The sequence below is a fragment of the Rhinopithecus bieti genome, unplaced genomic scaffold (assembly GCF_001698545.2).
Source record: "Rhinopithecus bieti isolate Rb0 unplaced genomic scaffold, ASM169854v2 scaffold_7464, whole genome shotgun sequence".
NCBI classification, from domain to species: Eukaryota; Metazoa; Chordata; class Mammalia; order Primates; family Cercopithecidae; genus Rhinopithecus; species Rhinopithecus bieti.
The window spans coordinates 261,092-271,157 of record NW_016805410.1 but is presented as its reverse complement, the minus strand read 5'-3'; the positions used below and the strand labels follow the sequence as shown (position 1 = coordinate 271,157).

General features: G+C 39.1%; 2 protein-coding genes across 2 annotated transcripts in view; one reads left to right on the top strand and one right to left on the bottom strand.

Annotated features, from left to right (window-relative positions):
• TRPC5 (transient receptor potential cation channel subfamily C member 5) overlaps positions 1–10,066 on the bottom strand; it is a 206,114-nt gene that overhangs the window by 124,384 nt on the left and 71,664 nt on the right.
• The window catches only part of TRPC5OS (TRPC5 opposite strand), a 9,097-nt gene continuing 8,762 nt past the window's right edge, over positions 9,732–10,066 (top strand). Inside the window, exon 1 of the mRNA XM_017872326.1 lies at positions 9,732–9,877. The gene's annotated coding sequence lies outside the window, so the exon portion shown is untranslated. The remainder of the gene's footprint in view (positions 9,878–10,066) is intronic.

Here is a 10,066-nt window from a genome sequence, read left to right as displayed (position 1 = left end):
TTTTTTTTAAAAAAAAAAACAACTTTTCTTTGTCTTGGAGTTCATGGCTTATAAAACACATTCATAACATTATCTTGTTTGATTATTAGAGCATCCACTTGAGATAGGTGTCAACATCATCCTCAAAATATAGATGAATAAACTCAGGTTTAGAGAGAATAAGTGCCTTCTGCAATGCCATACAATTAGTATCAGAAGTGCAGTTTAAATCTATGTTTAAACTCAAAAGCCACACTTTTTAAAAAACTAAAGCAAGAGGGCTTCTCCCCGTAGTTAAACATTGTCTACATCACAAAATTAGTACTCGCTTATTGTCATCATCCTTATTTCTGATCAGGAAAGTGAGTCATAGTGAGCTTAAGTGATCTAAGGCAAGAAAACTTTTAGACTTGAACCTCGGTTTCTCTGCCTTCAAAGTCAATATTCCCCTTAAAAATAATGTTTTTTCGGCCAGGCCTGGTGGCTCACACCTGTAATCCCAGCACTTTGGGCGGCTGAGATAGCTGGATCACCTGAGGTCAGGAGTTTGAGACAAGCCTGACCAACACGGTGACACCCTGTTTCTACTAAAAATACAAAAAATAGTTGGGCATGGTGGCGGGCACCTGTAATCCCAGTTACTCGGGAGGCTGAGGCAGGACAATTGCTTGAACCTGGGAGGCAGAGGTTGCAGTGAGCCAAGATCATGCCATTGCACACCAGCCTGGGTGACAAGAGCGAAACTCTGTCAATAAAATAAAATAAAATAATGTCTCTTCTTCCATCCTTCCTACTTCCTCAGTGTCAGATACTTCAGTACATACCCATGTAGCCAAGGTTGTTGTACGTTTCTGCATGTTTCAGTGATTTTGCATCCATGCATTATCTAAAATCTGTTAAGCGTTTGGTAGATTGTGCTTGCAATGACACTTCTGTTTTTCAGCCTGAGGTTTTATTTATTGAATTGTTGCATGCTGTTTCATTGTGAGATATTTGTTGAGGTTTGCATCAGCGTTGACTTAGTAGAGTCAAGCCTCAACTACTCGATTTGGTGTGATCTTGGAAAAGACAGTTCTGACAAGGGCACTGAAGACAAACCCGGTCTACTCAGTAATACTTCAGAGGGTTTTTGGATATACCCCTGGTATAAGACATTCTGGGGGCCAGAGAAAGAGATCAAGGCCTCCCTCTCTGGTACTGTGGATTCAGTTGCCAGAAGGTACTGAGGACTTGGCTTGCCTTTTTCTGACTGTGCCATTTCTGTTGCCTCCTGTGAGCTTACCAGGGGTGACAGGCATCTCTATTAAAAAGCCTGTATGTAAATATAGCTGCATCTTCCACTATGTTATCCTGAGGACAAAATAGTTGCCACCCCTGCAGAATGCAGCAGCTTCTGGGTTAGATGCCAATGGTAGCAGTATGCCAAGCATGAAAGTATCTTGTTCTTCCCCTGCCAAGTAAACACCAGCTTCTTGTTTGGTGGTACATTTAAAGGGACAGTCTCCATTCTTTTGGTTTGGCAGTGGCAATGTGGGAAAGTTTCAACATGGGCAGTTAGTGGCTTAGATGGTGGCACAGTGGAAGAGGCCACTGAGATGTATGTTAGGTCGCAGATACCTTTTTGGACTCTCACTTCTCCTTTATGCTATTACATTGCTTTGGAGAACTGTTTGGTTTAGTGGGTAATGCCAGAGGAAGGCAGAGCTAGTTAGCAAGAAATGAATAATTTATTCCACTAAGTAGCTGGGATATTCAAATGTTGCTTTCTTTCTTTCTTGGAGAGAGTGCCATTTGGGAATCATTCTCTCTCATATTCACAAGGCGATTCCCCACATAAGCTCAGGTCTTTAATTGACTTTGCATTTGCTGGTAAAACACATTAAGCTTCAAGGCACTGGGTTAGTGGCACAAGCTGGGCATGTCCCCTTCCTAACAAAGAATCTGGAAGGTCTTTCCTCAAGGACTACGGGCTTTGCAGTATAATATTGGAGGCTGCAGAAAAAGAGTGCAAAACTAGGTTTCTGGTTTTACCACATTCCAGCTATGTAGAATAACTCTTGGGTAGATCATTTTACCACTCTGGATTTTAATTTTCCTAAATGTGAAATGGAGATAAATTCTGTGTTGCCCTACCCACCTCATATAGTAATTAAGATGATTAAATGGGATACCATGTGAAAGCACTAGAAGCATACAACACTATAAAAATGTAAGGAATTATTAGTCCTTACAAATTATTAGTCAACAAATATTTACTGAATATCTTCTATATGCTACACACTGTTCTTGCACTTAGATAAAACAGAGATCCCTGCCTTCATGGAGTTTACATTCTAGAGAGGAAGACCAGAAAATAAATGATCATCATAATAAATAAGTAAACTATATATGTAGAAAGTGATACGTTTCTAAGAAAAATTAAAAAGTTAGAGCAGAATAAGGAAGACTCAGGACTGCCAAGTTGGGAGGGGGAGGTTAAAATTTACAAAGGTGGTAAATGAAATACTCATTGAGAAGGCAAGACAGAAGCAAAGAGATTGAAGAAAGTGAGGGATTTAGCTCTTTCAATATTTGAGTCAAGACCATTCCAGGCAGAATAGCCAGTATAAAGAATCTAAAGAGGAAGTATGCTTGGTGAATTTGAAGAATGACAGGGAGGCCAGAGCAGCTAGAAGAGAGCAGGAGAGAGAAAGATAGAAGATGAAGTTGCAGATTATATTATGCAGGGCCATATAAGCCACTATAAGGGTTTGGGTTTTATGCTAAAGGAAATGCAGTTATCAGAGGGTTTTAAATGGAGGAGTGACATGATCTGACTTCCATTTGAAAGGGATCACTGTCTGTCCTGTTGAAAAGAGACTGTAGCTGGGTGCGGTGGCTCATGCCTGTAATCCCAGAACTTTGGGAGCCAAAGTGGGCAGATCACGAGGTCAGGAGTTCGAGACCAGCCTGGCCAACATGGTGAAACCCTGTCTCTATTAAAAAAAAAAATTAGTCTGGCATGGTGGTGGATGCCTGTAATCCCAGCTACTTGGGAGTCTGAGGCAGGAGAATGGCTTGAACTGGGAGGTGGAGGTTGCAGTGAGCTGAGATCATGCCACTGTACTCTAGTCTGGGTGACAGAGCAAGACTCTAACTCAAAAAAAAAAAAAAAAAAAAAAAAGAAAGAAAGAAGAAAGAAAAAAGAAAAGAGACTGTAGTGAGGCAAGGCAAAGAGACTCCTGTCAGGAGGCTGTCAAAATAATCAAAGGTGAGAGGTAGATGATGGTGTCTCACAATGACAAGTGATCAGATTGTGGATATGGATACGTTTTAGAGGCAGAGCCAACAGGATACCCTGGAGGATTGACTGTGGATTTTTTGGCCTGAGTAGTTAGAAGGATGGAATTACCATCTACTGAGATGGAAGGCTGTAAGGGAGTAGGTTTGGGAGAGAATACCAAGGATTTAGTTTTGAATGTACTATGTTGAATTTTACAGGAATCAATGTAATGCAATTAGATAAACAAGTATGAGATTTTAGATAAAGGCCGAAGCTGGCTAAATAAATTTGGGAGTCATCTGCCTACAGGTTTTATCTGCAGCTCATATGAGATCACCAAGAGAGTGACTACATATGAAGAAGAAGAGGACTTGGGGAGTGATTGGCCATGTTAAAGCCTGTTTATAGGACAAGTAAGATGAGACGGAGAGCTGATAATTGGATTTAGAAGTGCAGAAGTCATCGGTGACTTTAACAAGGGTAGTAAGGTGGAGTGGCCATTATATTTAATTAAAAGTGAGTTTCAGGACATAAGTATTTAACCTTGTTAATATCAGTCATAATAGATGAAAGGGAAATTTTGTTCCTATTGAGTGAGCCTGCCTTCAGATTCCCCTGGCTCTAGCTAATATTAAAAAAGAAATACTGTAAGAAATCATATAAGGAAAACTCCATTTATCTTGTCACTTGAACAGCATGCTGGTTTAGTATTGGGAGGGCTCTTGCCAGAGTACTGTGTTGTAACCCTGATGTGCTTTTCTGAGTGTCAAGCATATAAAGCAGTGGGATTCACTCTTTACTCATGTTTAAAATGCTAACCTTTGGCTCCCTTAGAAACTTTGGGAGGTAGAGATATGAAATCCTCAAAGGGAAAGGAAGCTCATGGCCAAGGGTAAAGCATTTTCTTTAGGATATTTGGAAACTTTTTTCTGCCTCATTTTCTTCAATTTATTCTGAGTGTATCTATCTCAGAGGTAAATATAGAGAAGTTAGAAAGCAGGAAATCACATACTCTTGTCTTATTTTTTATTTTCATGGATCAGCATATGATCTTAAGGTGATTTTAATGTTCAGTAGGCTTTTTGTATCTTTTCTTTTTAGCAGGGCTTTCTACTATAGGGACACTCTGGGAATGATAGTATGTAGGGATGACAAGAATGAAATGGTTGTCCTCAGGGGGACTTTTGGCCTTTGATCCACTTGGTAAGCAAACTTTCATGGCTATACAATCAGCCCTCTGTATTGTGGGTTCTGCATCCATGGAGTCAAACAACTGTGGATCAAAAATATATTTAAAATATTGCATCTGTACTGAACATGTACAGACTTTTTATTCTTGTCATTATTCCCTAAACCAATACTGTAAAACAAACTATTTACATAGTATTTACATCGTATAAGGCATCACAAGTTATCTAGGTATGGTTTAAAGCAAGCTTGTCCAAACTGTGGCCCAGGACAGCTTTGAATACGGACCAACACAAATTCATAAACTTTCTTAAAATGTTATGAGATTTTTTTTTTTGCAATTTTCTTTAGCTCATCAGCTATCATTAATATTAGTGTATTTTATTTGTGTCCCAAGACAATTCTTCCAGTGTGGCCCTGGAAAGCCAAAAAATTGGATACCCCTGGTTTAAAGTATATGAGGGAGGATGTGCATAGGTTATATGCAAATACTACACCATTTCATATCAGAGACTTAAGCATCCACGGGTTTTAGTATCTGTGGAAGGTCCTGGAACCAGTCCTCTTTGTACACCAAGAGACAAACATATTGTGTTCTTGCTGATATCTTAACACTGGTTCTTATTCTGCTGGAGATGTGGAGGTTCCCGGAGCATCATTAGTCAGACCAAGAGTCTGAAGAAGGTCAAGAGTCTGAAGAAGGCCAAGAATCCGAAGAATCAGGTTCTTTTTTAAATTAAATAAAAATTTTTAACTTTTATTTTAAGTTCAAGGGTACCAGTGCAGGTTTGTTACATAGGTAAACCCATGTCATGGCGCATTTGTTTTACAGATTATTTTATCACTTAGGTATTAAGTCTAGTATCCATTAACTGTTTTTCCTGATCCTCTCCCTCCTCCCACCCTCGACCCTCTGATAGGCCCCAGTGTGTGTTGCTCCCCTTTATGTGTCCATGTGTTCTCATCATTTAGCTCCCACTTATAAGTGATAACATGCGGTATTTGGTTTTCTGTTCCTGTGTTAGTTTGCAAAGGATAATGACTTCCAGCTCAATCCATGTCCCTGCAAAGGACATGATCTTGTTTTTATGGCTGCATAGTACTCCATGGTGTATATGTACCACATTTTCTTTATCCTATCTACCATTGATGGGCATTTAGGTTGATTCTATGTCTTTGCTATTGTGAATAGTGCTGCAATGAACATAATGTGTGCATGTGTCTTTATGACAGAAGGATTTATATTCCTTTGGGTGCATACCTAGTAATGGGATTCCTGGGTCAAATGGTATTTCTGTCTTTAGGTCTTTGAGGAATTGCCACACTGTCTTCCACAATGGCTGAACTGATTTATACTCACACTAACAACGTATAAGCATTTCTTTTTCTCTGCAACTTCACTAGCATCTGTTAGTTTCTGACTTTTTAATAATAGCCAAGAATTCAGGTTCTTATTCTTGCTCTGCTACTAATCAGCTGTGCAATCTTGGCAAGTCAGTTACCCTTTTTGGTTCTTCATTTCCTCAACTGTAAAATAGGTATAATCCTTGCTACAGAGGATTATTTTAATTAATTATTTATTTTATTTTTGAGACAGAGTCTCACACTGTTGCCCTGGCTGGAGTGCAATGGTGCGATCTCAGCTCACTGCACCCTCTGCCTCCCAGGTTCAAGCAATTCTCCTGCCTCAGCCTCCAGAGTAGCTGGGATTACACGTGTCCACCACAACACCTGGCTAATTTTTTGTATTTTTAGTAGAGATGGGGTTTCACTATGCTGGCCAGGCTGGTCTTGAACTCCTGATCTCGTGATCCGCCTGCCCTGCCTTGGCCTCCCAAAGTGCTGGGATTACAGGCATGAGCCACCGTGCTTGGCCACTACGCAGGATTATTATAAGTTAATGTATGTGAACATATTTGAGGATATAATTACCAGAAGAAAGAAACTATAAAATATTGGAATGAATTACCAAGGGATGCTATGGAATGTTATTTTGAAATCATTAAAAACAGAAGGGCCTTTCCTTTGGTGGACAGGCATTAAGCACATTTGCAGGCAGAGGGAAGCAATCTGTAATCTGTGATCATCTTTCCATGTGGTAAAATAAACTAACCTGTTCTTTCTTGGCAAGCTGGCATTTGCCACAGAAACATAGAGGAGGCCACAACTGGTGCTTCGTCTTTCTCTTATCAAATTTCTGAGATATATTTCTGAAGTTAGGGACTAAATCCAGGCTAGGATGGTATGAAGTAAAAAGTACACAAAGATATCTGCATAATGCTCTCCTTCTTATCCAAATGATTCACAAAGGAATACTTGAAACTTTGGATTAGTTTGGGTGAAGTCACGCTAGACATAGGATAATGGGCCTTTATTGTCTTGTCTCAATGACCTTGCCAATTACTTTCCAAGTGAATGTTTCTAAAGATTTAATGCTTCGAAAGAATCATTGTCACAATACCAGGTGGAGGGCATTCTCTGTGTAACTGGCAGTATGTTGGAGGCATAGTCAATGTGTAGCTCACAATGGAGTTAGCTTTCACCAGGCCGGGAGTGGTGAATGTGAGCTACAGTCCCACCAAAGCTCGAAGACAGAATAAGGAAGTGCTTCAGAGGAAGTTAGACTAGGAGGATTTGCTAATCCTCAAGGATTCTCTACAGTCTTTGATTGTCCTTAGGTCTCCTGAAAGGGTCATTGGTGAACTACAGCTTCAAGACAGTCCTGTTCCCTCACATTTTTACCCAAGCTCAAAGTCATCATCGAATATTGGTTCTAACTCTGAGATGAATTGTGTCTCTGGCATGTCCTTCCAGTTTTTGTAATGCTTGTAGCCATCTCTTCTCCTGCCTTCCATAGGTAGCTATTCACTAGTCATGATGTACCACATACTATTTCCTAGATCCTGGAATTTCTCCAGTGCAATTATATTGGCTAGCATTTATTAGGTGCTAATTATATACCAGACACCATTTTAAATTTGTTGTGCTAACTAACTAATGTAATTCTCACAACTGTCATTATCTTCATCTTACAGATGAAGAAACTGACACAAAGAGTAGCTTAGCAACCTTCTAGTTAGTAAGTGGTGAAGTTGAAATTCAAATACAGGTTTTGTTTTCTGTTTTCTTTTTTTTTTGGATACCAGATCCTATCCTTATAACCACTGGTATCATTTTATATCTCTCCCAAAAAGCATATACAAACAAACAACCACAACTTTTTTTTCCCGTCTCAGAAAGCTGAAGAAAGCCTTGGAAATAGAACCCCTGTTCTTGTTACCTCCAAGCTCTGTTTTATTTCCCTTATTTTAGACCCTGTCATCTGCACTGTAATATTTGAAAACCAAAAAAAATCTTTCTAGAAGTATTACATCTCTTTCCAGACTCTCTAAGGGCCTGGGAGCATCTCATAGCGGCCAACCCTCAGGGACAAGCCTGTGTAGGGTCCTACCAGGTTAAGATTGAGTGTCTATCCTCATGTTTGAACAGTATTTTGAGGAAACACTGTATCTGTCTAGGAAAATAACCAAGATGTATTTTGAAAAGTNCAAAGAAGCTTATCAACTATAAAGATAGACCCAGAGGATTTGGATTTCTTTGCTTTTTTTCCATCCTACTGTTAGATACTTATTGCCAGTTTTCCAATTAGGAGCATTGCAAAATTGCTGGATAGGACTTTCAGCTAAAAGAAAAATGGTGACTTTTGATTAGTTGTGCAGACAAAAAATGTCAAAAGAGAGAGAGTTTAATAAAAATTTAATGGGGTCAAAGATCTCAGTTACCAGATGGATAGTATGGCCTCTGCCTCAGGGGTCTTTATGAGCTACTTGTAAGATATAGGTTATCTCATCTTGTATCAATTAAAAACTCTGCCTAGCCATAAGGGTCTCTTGCCTTAGCACTGCCATGAAGTAGAGAGACACACAGGCCAAAGGAACTCTCCCCTGCATATTCATACTTCATTCCATTTTCATTAACTTTGATGACTGGCTTGCTGAATCCTGGTAAGACTTTTATCACTGTCTTGCTGTCCTCATTAGTTTTTGTAGGATGGAGGCCTAAAATTTAAAAAATAAAACTATTTTTTTGAGGTATAGCATGCATATAGTAAACTGCACAAACTTTAAGGGTGCATATCAATGCTTTTGTTTTTTAACATATGTGATTATATCAAGATATAGAACATTCCCAGCACCCCAGAAGGCTTTCTCATATCCCTTCCAAGTCAATAACCACCTACCCAGAGGTAACCACTTTGTTCACTTCTTTCCCATAGATTTGTGTGCCTGTTCTTGGATTTCATGTAAATGGAGTGATATGATAGCTAATTTTATGCATCTTGTTTATTTCAACATTCTTGTACCTGTATCTTGGTGGATATTTGTACACCCTTTGGTTATATACTTAGGAGTAGCATTCCAGGGTCATGTGATAGAGGTATGATTGGTTTTAGTAGATACTGCCAACTAGTTTTCCAAGGTAGTTGTACCAGTTAACAATTTCACCAGCAATCTATGAGAGTTCCAGTTGTTCCATGTTTTCAGTTCTTGGTATTGTCAGTCTTTTCCATTTTAGCTCTTCTGGTGGGTTTTGCATATCTCATTGTGGTTTTAATTTGCACTTCCCTGATGAGTAATAGTGATGAACACCTATTTATATGCTTATGAGCCATTTGGATATTCTCTTCTATGAAGTGCCAGTTCAATTCTTTTGTATTTTTAAAAAATTAGACTGATTATATTTTTCTTATTGATTTGTAGGAGTTTAAAAAATGTATGAGTGTAGTGGATATAGGTCCTTTGTTAAATATATATTGTGAATATTTTATCCCAGTCTGTGGTTGGCTTTTCATCCTCTTAAGGTGTAATTAATCTTTTCTTTCATGATTAATGTTTTCTGTCCTATGGGAAATATTTGCTTACCTAAGATCATGAAGATTTTCTCTGGTGGTGTGATCTAGAAGCTTTGTTGTTTTAACTTTCATATTTAGGCCTATGATTCATTTCAAATCATTATTAGTATTATTTTGGTATCTGGCATGAGGTAAGGGTCATGGTTCCATTGATTTGTCTGTCCTTGAGCCAGTACCATGCTGTCTTAATTTCTGTAGCTGTATAACTAGCCTTGATATCTGGTAGCATATGTCCTTCAATTTGTTCTTCCTGAAGATGTTTCAATATTACTAGCCCTTTATGTATCTTTATGCATTTTAGAATCATTTTGTCCAAATTGCCCTTTGGGAGTGGTTTTGATCTTTTTGACTCATTAGTTTTCCCTTTGTCCCTCTAACTTCAAAATCTAGGTAACCTTTTAAAGTGGAGACCGGTGGCCTGTTTGGGGCAGTTCCCCTCTAGAGGGAGAATTTGTCTCTGAAGTACCAGGAGACTGGAGGAGATTTTCCTGTGCCTTTCCTGCCCAGACACCAGCCCAGAACTCAGGTGACTTCAGGTAAGAAAAACTAGCCCTGCATTTTGGGCTTCTCAAGTTTCCAGCCCATTATTTTAGTGTCTCCCAACTGCCAAAAGTTATGCTCATTTCTCCTTTCCTCAGGAGAGTCCTTCAGCTTTACAGTCAAGCTTCATCTTCAACAGTGCCCAGAATTAGCAAATGCCACAGGGAAGGAAAAAAGTCCGATTG